Below are 23,103 nucleotides of genomic sequence, written 5' to 3'. Positions count from 1 at the left end.
TACATCCTGATTTCCCTCCTCAATGACCTATCAGAGGAAACTCTCCTCACTGTGCTGAATCTATTTAACATTTTATACATCTCAGTTAGATCACCGCTACTCCATTCAAGGGAATAGTGGCCAACTTTCTGTAACCTTTCTTCGTAACTTAAACCTCTGTAGCCCTAGCATCGTTCTGATGAATTCACCCACTGCAGCTACCTGAAGTGCCAAGCCGGAAACTGACCACAATGTTCTGAATGGTGCCTGGCCAAGGCACCAGACAACAAAGCATGACTTCCTCCCCTCCCTTGTAATCCAGTCCCCAAAAACACCTCTGTGACCCAGTAGCCCCATTGGCTGATGGTGGATTTAAACTCAGTGAAGAGGTCTGTACAGCCCAGCCATCAGGATGCTGTATTCCAGTGGGCACAGTAAGCTGTGGTTTGGGTTCACCCATTCTTTACAATTTCAGGTACAAACTTCTGTGACAGTGGCATAGTGATATTGTCACTGGACTAGCAATCCAGAGACCCAAGGTAATGCTCTGGGAACCCTGGTTCAAATCTTATCACGAAAGATGATGAAATTTGAATTCGATAATATATCTGGAATGAAGGATTTACTGATGGCCATGAAACCTGTCAATTGTCATTAAAAACCATCTGGAGAACTAATATCCTTTAGGGAAGAAAATCTGCTGTCCTTGCTGGTCTGGCCTACATGTGACTCTAGATCCACAGCAATGTGGTTGATAACTCAAATGCTATCTGAAATGAAGGGCAGTTAGGGATGGGCAATAAATGTTGGCCCAGTCAGTGATGCCCCCCACATCTTGTAAAAATAAATTAAAAAAAACACATCCAGTTATGTTTGGCTTCATTTCTAGACAGTACTCTTTAAATCTATGTAGAAAACTGAGAGACTCCAGAATGTGTGCAGATTCTAGCCTTCTGTATCAGATAAGAGTGTGTGATTAAGCCACAGAAGCTTCTTGTATATCAATTCATTAGAAATTTTAGTTCTCCAGTTGTTGGGTCCCCTCCCATTTTTATAAGCACACAAACCTTCCAACCCCCACAAAGTGGGTAATGATAATGAAGGCTGATAGCTTCATTATACCCACTTAAACAATCCAACTGCCATTATTACAACAATGAGCTAAACCAGCTCCCACAGTTTACCCGCCTCCTCGCCGCAACAGTGTAAATCTCATCCTATCTTCTATTGTCTTCAGCTCTGACGAAGGGGGTCACCCAGACTAGAAACATTAACTCTGTTTCTTTCCCCACAGATGCTGCCAGACCCAATGAGATTTTCTAGAATTTTCTGTTTTTGTTGTTGCTAGTATTTAATCAAGTCCTGTTTTCCACCCAGAGTTTTACAAATTCAACATTGACTTGTAGTTTGCACTGTAAAACTGGTCTGTTTTTAGGTTGATATGGTTCATAATGAATTTGTCAATGTTGGTTAATGTGCAGAGTTTGGGATGACTGCATTGGGAGGTCTGAAATTGAGGATCAGCCATGATCACATCAAATGGAGCAGGCTTGATGGGCCGAATGGCCTACCCCTGCTCCTATTTCTCATGTTATTATCTCTCTGTAAAATAAAATAGTAAATATGTTGGTCGGTGTGGAATTAAGTCATTTGCAAGAGGTTTCTAAGTAAAATCTTGCATTTATGTAGCACCTTCACAACCTCAAGATATCCCCAAGTGTTTTATAGCCAATTGAAGTATCTTTGAAGTGCAGTCACGGTTGTAATGTAGGAAACAGGGCAATTAATTTGTGCACAGCAAGCTCTCACAAACAGCAAGGGAAATGCTGTCCTTGTGATGTTGTTTGAAGAGTAAATGTTGGTCAGGACACTGGGTGCATGAGTCGCAAAAACCCAGCTTGCAGGTGCAGCAGGTGGTCAGGAAGGCGAATGGGATGCTGGCCTTCATAGCGAGGGGGATTGAATATAAAAGTAGGGAGGTCTTGCTGCAGCTGTATAGGGCATTGGTGAGGCCGCAGCTGGAGTACTGTGTGCAGTTTTGGGCGCCGCACCTGCGCAAGGATATTTTGGCCCTGGAGGGAGTGCAGAGGAGGTTTACTGATAGGCTGATACCGGAGTTGAGGGGATTGAGCTATGAGGAGAGGCTGAATAAACTAGGCTTGTACTCATTAGAGCTTAGAAGAATGAGGGGAGATCTCGTTGAGACGTATAAGATGATGAATGGGATGGATAGGATAGAGGTGGAGAGACTCTTCCCGCTCAAAAAAGACAGTAGGACTAGGGGGCACAGCCTCAAGATAAGGGGGAGGCGGTTTAGAACGGAGTTGAGGAGGAACTTCTTCACTCAAAGGGTGGTGAATCTCTGGAATTCTCTGCCCGTTGAAGTGGTGGAGGCTGCCTCACTAAATATTTTTAAGAAGCGGGTTGATAGGTTCTTGATAAGAGAGGGGATTAAGGGTTATAGGGAGAGGGCGGGAAAGTGGAACTGAGCCACGACAGATCAGCCACGATCTTATTGAATGGCGGGGCAGGCTCGAAGGGCTAGATGGCCTACTCCTGCTCCTATTTCTTATGTTCTTATGTTCTTATGTTCTTATGTTCAGAACTCCCATGCCCTTCTTCAAAATGGTGCCATGGCATTGTTTAGGTCACAGACCATCAAGTCCGTGCCAGCTCTTAATGGAGTGATTTAATTAGTCTCATTCCCTCACTTTATCCCCATAAGCTTCAGGTACCCATCCAGTTCGCTTTTGAAATCATTATTCATCCCTGCTTCCCCCATCCTCCGAGACATATATTCCCCCCGCTTCACCGTTGCATCTCATGTCCAGAACTGTGAATCTCTGTCCTCAAGTCCTTGTACCATCAGTCAACAGGAACAGTTTTCTTTATTTACCTTTTACTTCCCTTATCTAAATATGCCTCACTCTTGTACACCTTATCATTAGGCAGCACAGTGGCTAGCACTGCTACCTCACAGTGCCAGGGACCAGGATTCAATTCCGGCCTCAGATGACTGCCTGTGTGGAGTTTGCATATTCTCCCCATATTTGTGTGGGTTTCCTTAGGGTGCTGTGGTTTCCTCGCATACTCCAAAGATGTGCAGTTTAGGTTGCCTGTTTGTGTTGAATTGTTCCTTCATATCAGGGAAATTAGCAGGCTAAATAGTGTTGAGTTAGGGGAATAGGGCCTGGATGGGATTGAGCTGAATGGCCTCTTTCTGCACTGTAGGGATTCTATGATTCTATCAAATCTACCCACCATACCTTCTGCTCCAGACAGGAGAGGCAGATTGCTCCTGTCCTGTGCTGAGCTGTCATGGTGAACTCAGTCTGGCTGTGGCATGGAGGGATCAGTCCCCCTCACCCGGGACATTTTCCACTGATGACCACTGGCCAATTCATCATCGTATCCAATGAGTGACAGTAGGCTTGAGCTCAGTCGTGAATCCCCCTCACCGTCAACGAAGCTGGGGATGCCAGCCAGGCTTGGGCACAAAGAGTGGGTGAGCTGGGTGAAGAACCACATGCAGGTGGAATTGTTATCTCAACATAGCTGGCAGCTTCAGGAAGAAAGAGAACAGGATGGGGAAACAAAGATAAAATTCAATTGGGAAAATCTGTTTATATAAAAACGGCAACTCCAGATTCAGGCACAGGGTAACTTTAAATTGTTCAGGACATGTTATTGAAATCCCTCTCCCTCTCTCACCACCCCATGGCACCTACGTGTACATCATACCCACTGTTTTTATAAATGAGGCATTGAAATCAAACACTGTGACATACTTGATCCTTGTTAATTGTTGCCTTTCACTTTTAAAGGGTAATTTTATTTTCCATCTTGACCTTGCCTGAGAATGTCAGGAAACCATAGACACAACGGCACATCTTTCAGCTGTCAGCTATGGAAAACTGCAGAAGGTACATCCGCCATTACTTAATTAGCACGGTCAGCAAATAGAATAGACTCCTCACTGGTGACACAAGCTCAAAACCGTCACCCTGTTTCACACATTTGTCTTTCTGGGTATCGCTGCCACTAATGGGCAGTTGTACGCTGCGGATTTCCAGCGAGGACTTAGCTGTCAGGATGCCACCTCCAGTTATCAGCTAGTGACAAACATTAGGCTGGATTTTCATCCCCAACGTGCCAGGGAGGAGAGGATCTGTATTTCATAGAATCATAGAACCCCTACAGTGCAGAAGGAGGCCAGTCAGCCCATCAAGTCTGCACCAACCACAATCCCACCCAGGCTCTATCCCCATAACTCCATGCATTTACCTGAGCTAATCCCCTGACACTAAGGGGCAATTTAGCATGGCCAATCCACCAACCCACACATCTTTGGAGTGTGGGAGGAACACAGTAAGAAGTCTCACAACACCAGGTGAGAGTCCAACCAGTAACCTGGTGTTGTGAGACTTCTTACTGTGTTTACCCAAGTCCAACGCCGGCATCTCTACATCATATGAGGGGAAACCAGAGCACCCAGAAAAAACCCACGCAGACATGGGGAGAACATGCAGACTCTGCACCGACAGTGAACCTGGGTCCTTGGCACTGTGAGGCAGTAATTCTAACCACTGTGCCAACGCGCCACATTTCTGGGAGCTGGGTGCAGGATGCAGTTGGACTACTTGGCCCAGAGACACAGGGCCTGCCAGGAACTGAGGCGGGATTTTTCAAAGGCCTGCCTTGGTGCTGTGGGCCTTTCTTCTGGTTATCATGAGAAAGGTAAGGCCCTCAAGCCCTCACCCCTCACACCCACCTTGCAGGCGCCGTGCCCCATTCATGCTGCCTCATGCCTCCCATTCCCACCCAATGGCCCCTCATACTCCCATAGCAAGGTATGACCCCTGCTCACTCCCTATTGCCTTCCATATGAAGATGTGCCCCTACCCACCCACTGCAGTTCCTCATGGTCCCCAATCTATGACCCCTGCCCATCCCTTATTGCCATTATGCCCCCTATCAAGATCTGCCCCCACCAATCCCTATAGTTCCTCATGTACCCCATGACAGGCTATGCCATTCACCCACTATACATGCTGTACAGCCAATGACCCCTATGGTAAAAATAGGATTGGTGCATGTAGCTTTTGTAATCACTATTGATAACTTCCCACTTTCTTTTATTACTACAGACCAATAAAAGTTTTAATTGTCCAGAGACACTCTATAATAAACACCTTCACCAATGTGCCCAACTGCCTGTGACAATGAATATCTCTTTGCTATGTTTGATGGGATCAAGAAAGTGGTGCCACCAGCACCAAACTTGTCCCTGAAATTGGCAGACAGTGGTGTTCTCAGTGACACAAGTCCCGCTGGTTTGAAGTTTAACAGTTGAGCTTGCAAGCACTTGACATCATTATCTGGTGTAAATAAACATTGTTAAATCATACAAGTGATCAGAGAGTCAGAGCTGTCAATCAAGCAATGTTTTCCCTGGGACTCAGATGTTTCTGTACTCTAATGGATTTCTGGGCTCTCAGCCAAGAATGAGGTTTGGCTGAGAACCCAGAAATTCTTGAGAGTAGAGCAGCTCTTTGGGACATTTTACGTCCACCTGAAAGCGTAAGCCAAATGGTCAATCTGAAAGATGACACCAAGTACTCTATTGGAGTGTCAGCCTAGATTTTATTCTCAAATCTTCAGTATAGGACTTGAGCCCATGACTTTCTCACCTAGAGATCAGTGAGTGCTCCTATTGCCTTTCATGTCATTCTAAGCCCCAAACTACCATCCAATGCAAATGTTAGTCTTGTTTTAGCCTGTGATATGACATAGAAGAAACAAAATGCTCCTTACATAGAGGAAATTATGGTAAGCTTTTAATGGAATAAAACTGTTCCATACTTTGTGCAAAAAAACATTCAATTCTCTGAATTGTGTCATCGTAGAGAAATCTGTGGCAGGCACTTAGTCATCAGGATACTGCCCTTTAGTGATTCGTCATTTCATCTATGCCTCATTGACTCAATTGATCAGAGGTGGATATTAAGACATTGTAACAAATGTCATTTATTAACTTAGTTCTCTGTCTGAAGGTAGTAAAGAACACGAAAGCTCACTGCCGAATGAGCAAAAGACAAGAGGCTGTCCATGCTTCACACAGAGGTTACTGAGTCCCACAATCTCCACAGGTTGTCATGCTGAGAAAATCCGTTCCCAAATAGTAAAATAAACAATGACAGTAACTATGGAATGAATGTCATGGTGAGGGGTTGGGTGGGAGTTATGATGGTGTTGGAGAGGAATTGAGGGAGAACAGTGAGGTAGTAATAGTGAAGAAGAGGGTAGAGAAAGAATGAGGTTAGGGAATGGAGGAAGAGTGGGGAGGATTTGGGGAATGGGGAGGGAGAGCGGGGAGAGTGGGAAGGGGGGCACTGAGGGATAGTGGGGAGGGAGGGGGAATAGGGAGTGGGAGGTGGGGAGGGATAGTGGGGAGGGGAAGTGCAGAAAGCGAGTGGGGAGGGAGAGTGGGGAAGGAGAGAGAGAGAGGGAGGAGGAGTGGGGTAAAGGGGAGTGGGGAGGGAAAGTAAAGAGGGAGAGTGGGCAAGGGGAATGGGAATGGAGAGTGAGGAGGGGTACTGGGAAGGGCTAGTGGAGAACAGGAGTGGGGGGAGTGGGAGTGCAAAGGGGAATGGGCTGGGGGGAGAGTGGGGAGGAGGAGTGGGAGTATGAGTAGGGAGTGGGGAGGGAAAATGAGGAGGACAGTAGGGAAGGGAAGGGAGAATGGGGAGGGAGTGACAATGAGGATAGAGATTGAGGTGGGCATTTATAGTATTACAGAAATACCTCTGTCTGTGTTAAGTTGGTGTTGCAGAGTTCCTGAGACAGAGACTGCAGGGACAACCTTTACCTCACCATAATCTGTGGCTGAGAGAGAGAGACAGGCTCATTGTTTCAATCTGCTGCCAGATTTCCCTTTCTCCCCTGCCACCCCCTCCCCCAGCTACCTTGCACTCAACTGATATGATGCAAATTAAATGATTACGTAAGACCAATGGTCAGAGACTGGAATTTCTCAGTCAGCCTGCTGAAGCTATGTCCACCTTTCAGAACAGGATAAATAGTGGTTTAAGGAAAGATTAGATGGATATGGGAACTGGGCTGTCATACGAGATAAGAACCATTGTGTTTGTGGAGGATAAGCACCAACATGGACTGGTTGGGTACATGTTGCAGTTTCCGTGTTGTATCAGCAAGAAAATAACAGATTCAATATTACATCATTTAGCATAGTCTTTATGGAAAATACATCTTCTCAACCATTGGGTCACCCAAAGTCAAAGTACATGTTTCTCGGTATAAAATGATGTATCTGTTGCAGCATTTGTCTGTTTCACTTATTCAGATTTCTGTATCCCACGTGCACCTGACTGGTACAAATTTCACATTCATAAAATATCATTGCCCGATGGAATGTACCAATCAGCATGTTGGGGTCAGAGGCCCTGGTTGTGAAATTCGAAGAATTTCCCAATCCAAACTAAGCTTCCATTGAACCCTGTAAAGAAGGCCTGCAAAACCCACATGGTCATGCCTGGACTGGAAGTCAGCGTTGTAACATTACATGAGGGACTGTGCACCTAGGCAGCACATTTCACCACCTCAGCTATTTCAAAGTGTTTTACAACCAATTAATTAATTGTGAATTACAGAAGCATTGACTACATTGGACATTGCAAAAAGATGTTTTGAAGATGCTTCTCCAGCTACATTTAGAAATGCCTGTAATATTGGTTTTTGTTGGAGGTTCATACAGGAAACCTAAGCTGTAAGTCTGTTCCTAGACCTATCACTACCAATTAAGGAAGTTAGACCGAGTAACTGCCAATAATTTCCAGCATATATCTATGCCTATGCTGTCCAGATATTACAATGTCGAATTCATGACATGAAGCACCACAAGTGTAACTTTCAAAAGGGTGACACAATGGCGCAGTGATTAGCACTGCTGCCTCACAGCGCCAGGGACCTGGGTTCAATTTCAGCCTTGGCTGACTGTGTGGATGGAGTTTGCACATTCTCCCCATGTCTGCATGGGTTTCCCCCAGGTGCTCCGGTCACAGTCTGAAAGACAAGCTAGTTAGGTGCATTACTGTGCTAAATGCTCCCTCAGTGTACCCAAACATTCACAAACACGTTGCATGTTAGTGTTTGCAAGGCACTATCAATGGGAATTCCACTGACAGTAGCGGGGCCAGAGAATCCTCCCCGCTCGCAAACAACTCTCCACCTCCTGCAGGCAAGAAACATACGGCTGGGAGGCCAGAGAATCTCGTCTGTTGTGTCCAAAGTCCTTAAACTAAATTCGATTATGTCATCTGAAGACTGATCCATCTGAGGAGGCAGCCAGTGAGTGAGGAAGATGCAGGTCCTGATCTACTCACTGTGTTCCAAATAGATGCAGCAGTTGCCCTTATTTATGTTCTTAACTGAGAACACATTGTAATTATTATTTATTTAAACATTAGTAATTGTGATGGATGTTACGCATCCCTTGGAAACCATTAACTCAAAAGAACTTCCCCGATGATCCCAAACAGAAGAAACTGATGAACAAGCTTTCACTTTTTAGAACTTTTACTGTAACTATCAATCAACAATCAACAGGAATTAAATATGAATCAAATTATATTCAGTAAAAACTATAAATTACACTTTAAATAGCTAAAACAACAAGTTCCTTTATTCACAGAGGAGGTAGGCAAAGTGTCCCATCAGCAGCTTACACCAGTCAAGTATCACAGGTATAATTTTCATCCAAAGGCATCCCTTTCCAGATCCCTCACATGTCTGGCTCACGGACTGAGTCTCTCTGGCCCTTTTTCCCAGTTGTGCCACTATTTCCTTCCTTGGATTCTGCACAGCCACTGAACTATTTTGAGCACTGGTTGAAATTTTGCCCCTGTGTGTGTTTTTTTTCCAATCAGCTGCCTTTTCCCTGGTGACTAAAGCCCACCAGGCTGATTGCGCAGGCTGATTGCCAATACCACAGCCAGGAAACTCAATTCACTACCTTCCCGCTCCCTTGCCCTGCATTCCCAGATGGAGCTTTATTCTTTCAGCTGGGGACTGTCTCAAAAGAAAACAGGTTTTGAAACTTCAGTCAGTGCAGACAACAGCTTGCAAACGGCAAATTTCATCATAAGGAATTGCATTATTCAAGTTTGGAGCAATAAAAGTCCTGCTTCAAGCATGCAAATGTAAGTAGCACCTAATGGTAATGATTTAGTGTTGCTGAAATTGTAGATGGTCCCTATAGATGGCTATTAGGCATTGAAATATCCGTACTAATCCAATATTGGAATGAAGGCTTTGCGCAAATGTTCTGAGTTTAAGCGTTTTAAGAAAGATCCTACTTTGGTACAGTTACGTATGGTTACCAAGATATTTGCTAAAGGAAGTCAAATGCAGAACGAAGTGAATTTTGTTTTGGATTATTCTGTCTGAAGCCAAACTCCGAAACAAAATACTCCAGATGCCGAAAATCTGAAATAAAAACTAACTGCTGGAAATATTCAGCAGGTCAAACAGTGTCTGTGGGGAGAAAAACAGAGTTAGTGCCCAGAATGTTACAGCTGTTCACACCGGTGGGATTTTCCCATCCCACTGCACTGAACAGGGATTTGGCTGAGCACCAAATTCTCTGACTTTGCTGCAGTGGCAGTGTGGCGTGAATGGCCGGTAAGATCACGCCCAATATTTCAAGTTGCAAACCCCATCTAAGATGCTTCTGTGTTTTCATTTATTTAAGAATGAGCTATATTCCTTTACAATCGTTATAAAGCAGGCTATTTATTTTACAGGAAACTTCTCTTCACTCTCGCTCTCTCTCTGGGATATCTCTTGCTTCCAATTGAGATTCAGGCTGGACTTTTCCAGCTGTTTCCGCCATTGGATATTCCAGTCCTGCTGGCAGGAATCCTGGCAGTGGAGAGTGCGGACAACAATGGGTGGAAATCCATTGGCAACGGCGGGGCTGGAAATCCCACTGCCGGCTGTTGGCGGGCCACCTCCACTGCCACAAAATATGCTGTGGTGTTGGGAAATCGCACCCTCTATTTCCACACCAGATCATTTTCAACAGTTTAATCTTTAACCCAGTGAGCAAAAATCACAGGACACCTTCACAATAGCTAAGGATTTTTCTACCATCCAAAACCAATGGAAATATTTAAGTCTAGTCATGACAGGGTATTAGAGTAATGTCACTGCCTGATTGCAAAATGAGGAAACCAATGTTAAACCACATCACTATTTTCACTCACATGAGCAACTGTGGGAGGGTATATTTGACAAAAGTCTCGTGTTTGAGGTGAACATACAGCTCCAGTCCTAGCTCTGGTGGGTGAAATTGAACACTGGAAAGCCACACGTGATTTGTGGTAGCTTCCAACTTCATTTCGAGAGATGGCAAGGTCGGCTGGTGTTGGAAATAGACATTCCACACTGGCATGTTGGCAAGAAGGGACAAAGCTTGGAACAACATTCTCAGAGACACCAAGTGAGCTGAACAAGAGGGCATAGGTTCAGGGCTTCTGAAGGACAACTCAGCGACAGAAATCAAAGTATTTCTTTACCTATTAAATGATCAACAGATGGGACAGATTTCCTGGAAGGGTGATTGAGACCAGAGCACCAGCCATGAAAGACAGAGCTGCGTACTATAATGGGAAGACTGTAGTGTTGGTATTCTGGAATGATGACAGGAGATAGGACTAAAGCCCATCTTCATTTGCAACCTCTCTCCTATTCTTGCAGAGAGATTAGTAATTAATGTACACTCCACAAGTGTATTAGAGGGAATTCAGTCTGCCCTCTGGCACAGGTGGTGCTCAATGTGGGCATGCCTGATGCCAACAACATCGCTTTAGTGCAAATGGATCTCCAATAAGTTTTAAAAAAAAGAGAAGATCTTGTCAAAGCGTGCGCACTGCAATGTGATATTAAAGAATTGATGCACGGCTTATAACAAAGCTGATAGTCTTGATATAAATACAACTCAGTAGCTCTTAAGAAACTGGAGACCATCACTGTGAATGTTTACTGCTGCTGGCACCTGGAAGTGTCACTCAAATCCAGAACTCACTCCTCCAATTTGTTGTTCCGGGGATGTTTAGAAGGAAAAAAGATAAAATATCAGAAATTCAGGAACAGTAGGTCCATCAGTACCTAGAGGAATCCCATATTAAAGATCCTTTCTCACAGACCGGTTTTCTCCTTCAGATGCTGGTTGACTTGCTGTGTATTACCATCACCTCCTGATTTTAGCTCTGACATTTTCTGTTCTTTTACCTTTTCTGGTCAGCCTCTCGACCCCAAAAACCTGAGTTCATCCAAGATTCTGCTGCTTGCATCTTAATTCATTTGGAGAGCACTGTCCCTCTATCTCACCTATGCCTGCTAATTTACATTGACTCTCAATGCAGCAGTGCCTTACTATAAGAGTTCTCATCCTTGCTTTCAAATCTCCTCACCCCTCTCTGTCACTGTAATGTCCTCCAACCTGGCAAATCCTGCGGATCATTGTGCTCCTCCAATTCTGGCTTCTTCCAAAATCCCAACTTTCTTTGCTGGTGGACAGAGTACCTTAACCCAGAGCTCTGGGATTTCCTCCCTAAATCTCACTGGTTCTTTTTCTTAGCATATCTTCACACCTGCATTGTTTTTTTTTAACCCTTTGGGGAGTAGTGAGGGAAGGATTCCCAATCTGATTCAACCAGACTGTCAATGCTCCTTCCATGACCAACAAATCATTGGACTTGAATCTAGAGTTTCTGGTCCTGATGCAGAGATGCTATCCACTGCATCCATTTGTCTTTTCCTGGTATCTCCTCATGATGTCAGATTCTGTTAGGTAATACTCCTGTGAAGACTCCTGGGATGTGTTATTATATAAAGGTGGGGGGCAGGGGGCATGAGGGTACAATGATTAACAATGTTACCTCACAGCACCAGGGACCCAGGTTCACTTCCAGGCTTGGGTCACTGTCTGTGTGGAATCTGCACGTTCTCCCCATAACCACTTGGGTTTCCTCCCACAGTCTAAAAGACGTGCTGGTTAGGGTGCATTGGCCATGCTAAATTCTCCCTCAGTGTACCCAAACAGGTGTCAGGGTGTGGCGACTAGGGGATTTTCACAGTAACTTCACTGCAGTGTTAATGTAAGCCTACTAAATAAATAAACTTAAAAATATAAATGCAATGTGTTGTTACTGGTGTTTTTCTGAATTGATTACTTTGTGGTTCCTGATTTTGCCCTTTTGCTACGTGAGGCGCTAGCGATGAATTGGCCGCGGGCTGTACTGTGATGAATAATCTGCTTTTCTCTGAGCTACTTTAATGATTGGAAAGATGAAGAGAATCTTTCAGAAAACTGTACAGCAAATCCACTGGGGCAAGGGATTGGGGAGGAGGTAACCTAGAAATGTCAGCCCCAACACACATCATGGCTTACTAAACACTGGTTCAATTTCAAAATGCGTTATAAACTGTGTCGGAGGTGGTTAAATCCCAAGCAGCAGCCTCACCTCATCTGGGGTTCTGGGAAAGTTCTGGAACAACTCTGACAGCAGCGTGGTCTCGGAGGGTGGCTGTGCAGCCAAAAATAGTAAGTGTTCACTCAAGCGTCAGAATCAGTTCCCGCTCCGTTCTTATTTTAGTTCAAACTGCAACATTTCTCTGACTTCACACCACTGAAAAACAGAATGACAAAACTTGCGTTTATTTATTTTTGTCGTTCGCAACCTTGGGACGTTTCAAAATGCTGTACAGCTAACGGAGTACTTCTGGAGTGTAGTTACTGTTATTATGTAGGAAACATGTCAGCCAGAGCCCAGGAGGTGGGGGGAGGGTGCATAAGGTGCAAGATATTATAGCCTGTAGTCCGGGGCCCAGCCTCATTGGTCCAGTAGCCTGTCAATTAGAATGGTCTTTGTGTTGGACTGGCTGCTTTGGATTCTGGCAGTTTCCAAAAAGCCAATCGGAAGCATAGATCATCCTGATTGACAGAATACTTGGCCAATGATTGCTGTTGTTCTGAACAATATTAGCTGTGTAAGATGTGCCAAATTCCCCAGTTCTTCCTTTCTTACTTTTCCTTTTAAGTTTAAGTAATGTCATAAGTAGGCTTCCATTAGCACTGCAATGAAGTTACTGTGAAAATCCCCTAGTTGCCACACTCCGGCGCCTGTTCGGGTACACTGGGAGAGAAGTTAGCACGGCCGATGTATCTCACCTAGCACGTCTTTTGAACTGAGAGAGGAAACCGGAACACCCAGTGAAAACCCACGCAGAATGTATAGACTCTGGTCAGTGACCCAAGATGGGAATTGAACCCAGGTCTGTGAGGCAGCAGTGCTAACCACTGTGCCACTTCCTTCATGGACTGTTCTCTTCCTGTTGGATGTTGTCAGGCACTTTCTTCATACCTTACTTAAGACCTGGCTGGAGTGCAAGGTTAGGTGAAGCAACTAGTGCCTCACTTCTGTGTTTAGCTCATCCCCAGAAGGTCTTATCTAACCTCCTCCCTTGATGGTTGGCCCTGACCCTTCCCGACCTGACCTAACTCCTCCTCCCTCAGGTCGTAGGTGTGGCCTAGGCCATAATGAGACCCCTCTTTCCTCAAGTTGCTGGTATGGCTCTAGCCCTTTGCAACATCCTTCCCCTGATAGTGTGAGTGGATGGTGGAGTCGTGGTATTCTCACTGGACTAGTAACCCAGAGGCCTAGGGTAATGCTCTGGGGACCCAGGGTTCAAATCCCACTATGGCAGATGGTGAAATTTGAATTCCATAAGAATCTGGAATTAACCGTTTAATGAAGACTGCAATCATTGTCAATTGTTGTAAAAACTCATTCAGAGAACGAAATGAGTCATCCTTACCTGCTCTGGCCTACATGTGATTCCAGATTACATCATGACTACATGTGATTCCAGATTCACAGCAAAGTGAATGATCTATCTTATAATGGACTACCAAGCCACTCAGTTCAAGGGTGGCACAGTGGTTAGCACTGCTGCCTCACAACACCGGGGACCTGGGTTCAGTTCCGGCCTTGGGTCACTGTCTGTGTGGAGTTTGCACATTCTCCCCGTGTCTATGTGGGTTTCCTCGCACAATCCAAAGACATGTGGGTTAGGTTGATTGGCCATGCTAAATTAAACCTAGTGTTGGGGGATTAGAAGGGTAATTATGAGGGGTTACAGGAATAGGGCTGGGATGGGATTGTGGTCAGTGCAGACTTGATGGGCTGAATGGCCTCCTTCTGCACTGTAGGGATTCTATGATTCTATCATTCTAATTAGGAATGGACAATAAACACTGGTCCAGCATCCCATGAATGAATTTTTTTAAAGTCTGTAGGTTTTTGGCCTCCTCCTGTGAGTCAATGGTGGCTGTGGGATGCGCATCATCAGGTGTGAATGCAATGTCAGTATTAGTTAAAGCTAACACCTTAGCTTGGTCGTTGCCTGCTCCCCTTTCCCTGGTGATTATGGGGTCCGTATTCTCAATCTGGCTCTGCTGCTTAAGCAAAAGGCAAAAAAGATTTTATTAGTTAGCTCAGCTGCTCAACATCTTTTGATGGCCATTTTTATTAATTACTCATTTTTATAATTATCAATTTATTGCTTTGGCCTTGAATTTTGTTTTGCCCAAGAGCTTATGTTTCCATCGTACCTTTACCTTTTGCAAGCAAGAGCTTGTGAGGATCGTGAACCTGAAATGTTGGTTCTGTTCCTATCTCCACGATGCTGCCTGACCTGAGTATTTTCAGTATTTTAAATTTACATTTCAGATATCCAGCATCTGTGTAACTTTGCTCCCTTATTATTTGCTGGGCATTTATAAATGTGGTTAGTTTCAATTTAAAATGAAAAAAAAGTTATCACTGAATTTAAAAATGGCATTTTTCTGTTAATAAAGTCCATTTACATGGACAGAAACAGCACTTTATTGCAGGTGAATTGGTCATACTGATTTAGTCAAAAGATTTTTCCAGTCTTAACCTCGTAAGTCTAACTAGGAGTCATGCACCAGTCAAATATGTCACCGTTAATTCAAGATATTCTCATTTGTACATGGGATTGTTGTTTGCTGTGCTTCTCCCCCTCCATATTTCCAAGTCTGTTGGATGTTGCTGTCTTGATATTACATTGGGTCAGGTTCAAAGAAGCGGACCTGGTTACATACAATATCAACAACCAAATTGTGTGTAATTGCCTGACAAAGCAGTGGTTGTAAAGTAAATCATATTGAAACCTGTGTTCCCAATAGGCTCTATAAATAGAGATAGAGAGTGAAAATTGCAAAGAGGTTTTGCTAGACCTGGATTCAACAGTTCAAACTCCACCGTGACTATGGGTTCCCAATGCAGGACACTAATGATGCCAAGGCCTTGACCAGGGTTCAGAAGAGATTTACAAGAACGGTTCCAGGGATCGAAAGATTATAGAGAAACTGGGGTTGTTAGAATCATGGAATCATAAAGCAAAACAGCACAGAAACAGGCCCTTCAGCCCAACTGGTCCATGTTGACCATGGTGCCCTCCCGGTTGGTCCCAATTGCCTACGTTTGGCCCATATCCCTCTAATCCTTTCCTGTCCAGGCACTTACCCAAATGCCTTTTAATATCTGCTTGTTCTCCTCAGAATAAAGAGGGGATTTAAAATGATAAGGAGTGCAGATGAAGCAAATAGAATCTGTTGGCAATGGACTAATAATCATATGGCCCCCACTTAAATTCATTTCAGTGGATTGAAAAGAATGAGAGGCTAGAGGAAGAAAAGCTTTGGTTAGAATTTGGAACTCAATCTCTCTCTAATATTGTGGTGGAATAAATTTCAAAATAGTCTTCAAAAGGAAGTTGGGGAGAAGCTTGGAGAAAAGAATTATTAGGAAAGAGCAGGTGGCAGAGGTCATGGAAGGAGTAACTGGATTTCTCTTGCAAAGAATTGGCGCAAACTTGATGGGTTGTATGGCCTCCTCCCGTGCTGTACTATTTTGTTCTATAGGAGCCAAAATACACCGTGAAGACACATGATGGAAGCCGTTGAGGGTTAAAGGGGGCGAACAGAGGGCCTGGAAACAAGCACCAGAGCTTGTGCTTTCTCCCCCTGTTCCTGAAGAAACTAGTTTGTTGACAGCAATGTGATCATAGCCAGATAACCCGTTTAATTGACATGGGCTGAGGAATTATCCCTCTGTTCTTCTTGAAAAATAAAACACTTCTACATCTACCTAAAAGGTTGACAGGACCTTGGTTTAATGTCTCATCTGAAAGATGGCATCTGCGGCAGTGCAGAGTCCCTCGTTACTGTACTGGAGCACGAGCTTTGATTTTTTTTCTCAAGCCTCTGAAGTGGCTCTTCAATCTTCTGTCTCAGTGGTGAGCATGCTGCCCACTGAGACACAACTGACAACTAATCGCAACAGTAACACTCAGCCTACTCTTAGATAATTAGCACATATTGCCTTCCACTGTGCAGTCAACTTATGTCATTGGGTTGCTGTTGCTCCATAGCTGAGCATCACCTTTGATAAATTACTGCTGGCCCAATACATTGCAAGGCCAATATCAGGGCGCAATAGAAAAATAATGTAAAAACACCACACTGTAAGTAGAATGTAAGTGCTGAGAACATGTTTCCTCCTAGCAACTCACAGTATCCAAGGAAGGTTTGGGGAGCAGTGTGTGGGATAATGGAATTCTTCTTCATTACATCAATCCTTCTCCCCCTCCATATTTTCTTTTATTTGCCTTGTCCCTGAAGATAGTGGTTAGAATGCTAAGCAATCCCCTTTTGTATCTTTCAGGGTCACTAGATGACAAGGGTGCTGGGGCCAGCGTCACCTCAAAAGGATCTACCCCGGCATCCAAAGGTAAAGGGGCCATTTCAGAAAGATCCACCTGGAACCCAGAACCATCGATTACCCCCCCATGCAATAACAAAAAGGACAAATGCCCTCTTTTGGTGAGCACCTCTCAATCTTGGTCAAACGTCTTACAGCTTTGGCTGTGAGGTGCAGCAATGCTGAATGCAGATGTTAATTTGTGTCGTAAAGGATGTGTGTTGTGACAGGATAATATTCTGACCAATTTTGCCACCGGGTTTGCTAACTTAGCCAGTTGCCACCCAGGGGGCAGACATGTTTTGAGAACAAGAGTAAGCCACTCAGCTCCTCGAGTCTGCACTGCCTGCACTTGGTTAGCCTGCCCAGCTCTTTATATTTTCTACTTCAACTTGAAGCTATCCCATGCAATGTGAACAGATGTTATGTAGAAGCTACAGCAAAGTGACAAGTATTCAGCCCAACTGGCATATGTCAGTGTTTGTGCCCCGCCCCACCTCCCCCTCTTCACTCTCTGAAGCAACAAATGCCACGAGTCCTTTATCCTGCATACGGTTATGTAGTATTCCTTAATTGCATTAATGCTATTCATCTCAATTACTTCTTGGGAGGAATTTTCTCATCTTGCCTGCCTCGGAAATCATAGGGGCAGGATAGGACCATGCAAAGATTAGTGGACCTCCAGTAGGATTTGCCGGTCTTGAGGTGAGCGTGGCTGGAAAATCCTGTTTTTTGAGATAAATCTTCTTCATAGCTCTCCAAGTATTCAACAATGAAGCTCCTTTCCTGCAGAACGACATAATACTACAGTGCAGAGGAGGCCCTTTGGCCCATCAGGTTTGCACTGATGCATGAAAGGCCCTGACCTGCCCACTTCATCCCCCTTGCCAGCACTTGGCTTGAATGTTATGATGTGCCAAGTACTCATCCAGTTACTTTTTAAAGGATGTGAAGCATCCCACCTCCACCACCCTCCCAGGCAGCGCATTCCAGACCATCACCACCCTCTGAGTAATAAAACTTTTCCTCAAATCCCCCGCTAAACTTCCCACCCCTCACTATTAACTTAGGTCCCTTCATAACTGACCCTTCAACTAAGGGGAGCAGCTGCTCCCTATCCACCCTGTCCATGCCTCTCATAATCTTGAATATCTCAATCAGGTCACTATTTAGTCCTCTCTGCTCCGACAAAAACAACCCAAACCTACCCAACCTCTCTTCATAACTTGAATGTTCCATTCCAGGCAGCATCCTGGTAAATCTCCTCTGCACTCCCTCCAGTCCATTCACGTCCTTCCTATAACATGGTGACCAGTACTCCAGCTGTGGCCTCACCAAAGTTCTGTACAACTTCAGCATGACCCTCTGCTTTTGTAATCAATACCCTGATTGACAAAGGCAAGTATGCTGTATGCCTTTTTACCACCCTATAAACCTGCCTTTCCGCCTTCAGAGATCTATGGACAAGCAAGAGAATGGGCTGAGTAAAATGGAAGGGGATCAGTGTTGTATGATAGTAAAGAATAAAAAGAAAATGGTTAAGGATCGGATACAGATGATTCTGGATTTATTGTGAGCACAAAACTCCAACTTGATTTATCAACGTCAATATGAAACTAGGAACCAGCTTTCTCTTGTCTGTGCTTGTTTAGGGACATAGAAACAGGTCTAGGCCATTCAGCTCCCCTCCAGCCTGTCTCACCACTAAATTAGAAGGAAAGACTTACATTTATTTAGCCCCTTTGACAGCATCAGGATGTCACAAAGCACATTACACCCAATGAAGCACTTCTGAAGTGTAGTCACTGCTGTAATATAAGAACCGTAGTGGCCAATTTAACCCACAACAAGCTCCCACAAACAGCAGTGAGGGAGTGACCAAGAGAATGGAGATTTTTTGCAATGCTAGTTGAAGTGTAAATATTGGCAGAAGAACATTCCTGTTCTGTGATGAATAGTGCCATGGAATCATTCACCAATAAGAACTCATTTCAATGTCTTTACCCAAAAGACAGCACCATGGACAGTGCAGCACTCCTTCAGTATGCCAGTGGTAGCCTACCTTTTGTGTTTTAAGGCTCTGAAATGGAACATGAGTCTCAACTTTATAATTAAGAGGCAAGAGTGCTGACCACTAAACCATAGCTTTCACTTGAAAACTGACAGATCAAACATGAATTCAAATTTTAATGCTTTTAGATTTAAAGGTGGGATTTTTCTGGTCTTGGGGTAGGCGTGGCCAGAAATTCCTGCCCCCAAGGGCAAACTTTTCCTGTTCCGCCCTCCACAGGAATCATAGTGGGGGTGGGGTGCGGTCTGGGAACCAGGGAAAGGTCCGTTGACCTCGGGTGAGATTTTCCAGTTTTGGGACAAGCGCGGCCAGGAAGCTCCATCTTTAGGCATTAGATCACGTAGTGTGTTCTTGCATCTCACAATAGATTTTAATGTTGGTGTAATTGTCCATCTATTACAATGTGACTGGGCTTTTATCTGTTGAATTTTAAAACAGTTTCCTTCTATTTTAGTTTACATACGAATGCACTGTGATGTTGGTGGGAAGCAGGGAACTAAAGCAGTCAGGAATTATAATGGGAGGGAGAATGACTAGCGTCTTACAAGTGGATGTCATAATTCAGTAGCATCATGGTTTACAGGATTAAGGATTAATCTCCATGGGGGGTTTTGCAGTTACATTTCTGCACTATATCCATAAATAATTAAAGGTTCAAATTTTCTGTACTCTGAACAGTTATTCAGTTGTTCCTTTTTGCGTTCAACAAATCTCAGAGCTATCTTTACATATTTGTTTAATTCTCTGTCTTTTATCCCAAGAAGTCACAAAATGATTTAAGAGAGTTTTCAAATGAGCACTGGGAGGAAAAAATATTGCTGCTTTGACAATAAATTGATCCTCCGGAGAGGAGATGTATAGTGTTGCTATTTTGATGGAGATGTTGGGATATTACAAGTGTGTGTCTCAGAAGTAGGAGTCAATGCGCTATAGAACATGTTTGTCCCTGTGATTCACTAACAGTAGCAGCAAGATGATATATCGAGGCGTGCTGTTCTCATTGATGCTGCAGCTGTTAAATCTAAGTAGATTTGTGTACCATTTACAAACATACAAAGAAAATGATGGATGCTTAATGACCCTTCCAGTTTCTCCCATAAAATGGTCTCACAATAGAAAGACTCTTCACCTCACCTAAAACCTCCTGATTTCCTTGGATGGGCAAAAAGAAAACAATAAAATCCCAGACCAATTTGGAGAAAGAAAATTTGGGAAATGTCTCTCTGATCCATCTGGGAGATCACTCTGGCCCTGGGTACACTCCACTACCCACCATTTGTAGGGTGTCCAGCCTAAGCCCTGTGTCTGCTTACAGCAACACGGGGAGCTGAATTTTGATTTGGTTGTTGAGGTGACATCGAAGGTGGATGGACCTGCAATTTCCCACCATGTTCCCACCAGGATCGGGGGGTGGGTGGGGGGAGGGGGGTGTGGTGGGCAATGGCTTCCCATCTTTCGAGCGAGAATGAAGGCAAACGTTTGGTGGCAGACCTGTGGGCCAACACATCATTCAACTAGGAATTCCCACCATCCCCCCTCCCCCCCCCCACCACCACACCCACATCACATCTATCATAGCCATAGGATCAGAGTTCCAACCAATGACCATCAAAGAATGCTTCACAAAGGCAGCTATGGCTTCTTTGAATTTAATGTATCAAATCTTTGCACCAGGTTTCTCCATATTGGGACAAGCTTCCCCCTACCTACAGTGGCAGTTGCCACTTCTGGTGGGGGGGGGGGGGGGGGGGTGGGGGGGTGCTAATCTCCTAGTGGTGGGGAGGGGTGGAGGGTTTGGAAGGGGCTCTTATTGGTCTGCCTGCCATAGGAACTCCTCATTCATTATCTGAATGGGATTCCCAATGGCTGAATCCTGGTATATAGCCCTGGTAAGTGTGGGGTCCCCAATTTGCATTTCGTCCCGAAGATGGGATCAGGACCTAAAGATTAAAATCTAATCCAAAGAATTATTGTCTGCTGCATGAGGCAGCAGGCAGTTACAGAGATCCACTGGTCTCAGGGAAAAGAACCACCTTGTGATATCTAACCTAGATCTAGCCTGATGCAACTTAGAACGATGTTCCCTGGTGCTCCCCAGTATTGATCGCCAGCCTGTTTTCACACACAAGGCTAGAGGCAGAGCGGACAAGTGTTTCTGTTTGCCCACCCGCTGTTCTCAAATGGTCCTTAGCTGAACAGGATGGGACTCAGCTACAATACCTGTGGCTGCTTGGATTTACTCATAGCTTTATTTCTTGGCAGATTCCCTTTCACTGCTGAAATGCAAAAGCAATCTAGAGATTAAGCATAATCCTAATGCTAGACTTCTTGACTGAGAGCCAGTTTGACCATCTCAATGGGCTGCACCATCGTCTGAGTAGACCCCACTTCACCTTTTTGCCTCCATATTCTTGTATGTAGGAAAGGAAACAAGGAAGGATTGCATTCATGGAATCTTAGAATCGTGGAACCATGCAGAACAGGAGGAGCCATTCAGCCTGTCATACTTGAGTTGAGTTTGAAAGATGTGGTCCCACAATCTAACTTGTTGCCAATAAGTCTGTGAATTAATTCTCTTCAAGCACATGTCCAGTTGTCTCTGAAGAGTTCAAAAAAAAAATCTGGTTGCCTCAGCGTTTGAAATAGTGCATTCCAGATTTTAAGATCTCTGTGCCTCATTTCCCTCCGGACAGCACCTTTCCTGACCTCAGAATGCCCAAAACTGCCTTACAGCAAACTAAATGCATAGTCACTGGTATAATGTAGGAAAGCAGATTGGCCAAGGCATTGGGGAAGTCAGGGAGACTAATCAGAGGGGGGAGGGGGGTTGTAAGGAATAACACGTTTAACAAACTTAGAATGTGACCAACTTTTTTAAAATCCTAATTAAAATTGTACTCTGAGAATTTACTTTGGTAGATTCTGGTGAACAGTATGATAAAAGGATGACTTTAAGGTGGTGGTACGACTGGAAATTAATGTAGTGGATTAGATTAGGTTAATGTGTTTTGGATTAACACCAATAGTATGGAATCAATTCCCATTTCAGCTGAAGTAGACTTGGAGCCTGCCTCCTGGCCCCAACTCTGAGAGGAGAAGGCAATAGCAAATCCCTGTTAACAAAGACTGTCAAGGAACTTGCTCTAGATGGAGCATGGGCACTTGGTGAGCCTTAAGTCAGAGCACACCTGAGGTAGGGGTCAAGAAAGAAATTGCTAATCATATTTCAAAAGCACTTTGTTAAAATAGCATTCAGGGCATATCATGCGAGTATGTTCATTGCTTCTGTTACTGATAGCACTTAGGGAGATCTCTGCTCGTGGTTCAATGTCAGGAGTGCATCAGGAATTCTGCTGAAATCTAAGAGTTAGAAGAGAAGTCAGTGAACTCCTTATAACAAAGCAACACAGCGCCAGGGACTTGAGTTCAATTCCAGCCTTGGGTCACTGTCTTGTGGAGTTTGCACATTCTCCCCATGTCTGTGTGGGTTTCCTCCGGATGTTCTGGTCTCCTCCCACAAGCCAAAAATGTACAGGATCAGGTTGATTGGCCATGCTAAATTGCCCCTTAGCATAAGGGGGAATTAAGAGGGTAAATACATGGGGCTACGGGGATAGGACCTGGATGGGATTGTTGCCAGTGCAGGCTTAAAGGGCTGAATAGATTCCTTTTGTATTGTAGGAGTTCTATCGTTCTATAAAATGATCAGCATTATGAGAGCATCTTCCTTGTATGTACAATCGGCAAGGAGCCTGGCCCTGTTTCTCAGTTTGGGAAACTGCATGCACTCTGAACATTACCTCCAGTAGACAGGGCTCCAAAGATTTACTAAGAGGAATTAAGAGAAGGGCACTGAACCGGTGCCCTACCAGTCCTGCTGGTGACCCTTTGTCTGTTACCTGTCTTTGCTTGTAGATATGACTGGGTCAATTCTCCTGACCAAAAATGAGGGAAGCCTGATTTGTGCTTTTATCTTCAAACCTGGGACTGGACACCTAGTTCAGAACTATGAAGTTTGGGCCATTAATATTTCCCAATTGCAACAAATGGTGTCGGAATTACTTGGTTTAAGCATTTTATATATGTGAACTTTGTTACCACTCCAGAAAACATTTTATAACAAATTACATTCCTTCGGAGCTTGTTGGAACTGTTAGAGGTAAATCTACCTATCAAGGTGATGGA

General features: G+C 44.4%; 1 long non-coding RNA gene across 1 annotated transcript in view; it reads left to right on the top strand.

Annotated features, from left to right (window-relative positions):
• Nucleotides 1-23,103, top strand: part of LOC145354657 (uncharacterized) — a 66,635-nt gene that overhangs the window by 16,056 nt on the left and 27,476 nt on the right. The window contains exon 2 of the long non-coding RNA XR_013888893.1: nucleotides 16,812-16,969. This is a non-coding gene — a long non-coding RNA (uncharacterized LOC145354657). The remainder of the gene's footprint in view (nucleotides 1-16,811; nucleotides 16,970-23,103) is intronic.

The sequence above is a fragment of the Carcharhinus amblyrhynchos genome, chromosome 18, assembly GCF_965287045.1.
Source record: "Carcharhinus amblyrhynchos chromosome 18, sCarAmb.v2.hapA, whole genome shotgun sequence".
In the NCBI taxonomy this organism is placed as follows: Eukaryota; Metazoa; Chordata; class Chondrichthyes; order Carcharhiniformes; family Carcharhinidae; genus Carcharhinus; species Carcharhinus amblyrhynchos.
Note: the sequence above shows the minus strand (reverse complement) of the source record. Positions and strands in the feature narration are given on the sequence as shown.